Below are 511 nucleotides of genomic sequence, written 5' to 3'. Positions count from 1 at the left end.
CTTGCTCGTATTAGCAGGTAACCCACACCCCTAACTGCCCTTACACAATACATGTCCTTGTAGTCATGTTGCAATAAAGTATGTCTTGAAACCCGCTTTCATAAGCCATATCACGTGGGACCCACGCTATGACAGCAACGCTAACAAAATCCATAATATTGCGGAGTAATAATTCATATAATCACCTGGAATTAAGATTCGTTCACAGAGATATCGTAATCAAAGCCATGGCGTATAAGGATATTCTTTCTTAATATCTTTGCTCTTTCATACTCATGGCGCAGCTATATTCACTGTCAGTGTCCTATTATTCCTCACTTCTCTTCCTCATCCGTCTTGGCTCATCGGATTCTCATACCGATTGCATCCTTCAGACCTAATGCATCTTCGCTCTCACTCCCGGCCATGACGTTGCGCCTCTCAATAAGATGACACACACGTAAACAAGGAGAGGAATGCACACCGATGAACGTGGTCTCTCTCTTTCTCCTATCCTCGCCTGCACCCTTTC

At 44.0% G+C, this 511-nt stretch overlaps 1 protein-coding gene across 1 annotated transcript in view; it reads right to left on the bottom strand.

The window, feature by feature from the left end:
- The window catches only part of LOC119589433 (zinc metalloproteinase nas-15-like), a gene marked incomplete in the record, with an annotated part of 13,039 nt that overhangs the window by 12,182 nt on the left and 346 nt on the right, over positions 1–511 (bottom strand).

Source organism: Penaeus monodon, chromosome 25 (assembly GCF_015228065.2).
Source record: "Penaeus monodon isolate SGIC_2016 chromosome 25, NSTDA_Pmon_1, whole genome shotgun sequence".
NCBI lineage: Eukaryota > Metazoa > Arthropoda > Malacostraca > Decapoda > Penaeidae > Penaeus > Penaeus monodon.
This window is presented reverse-complemented; position numbering and strand designations above follow the sequence as displayed.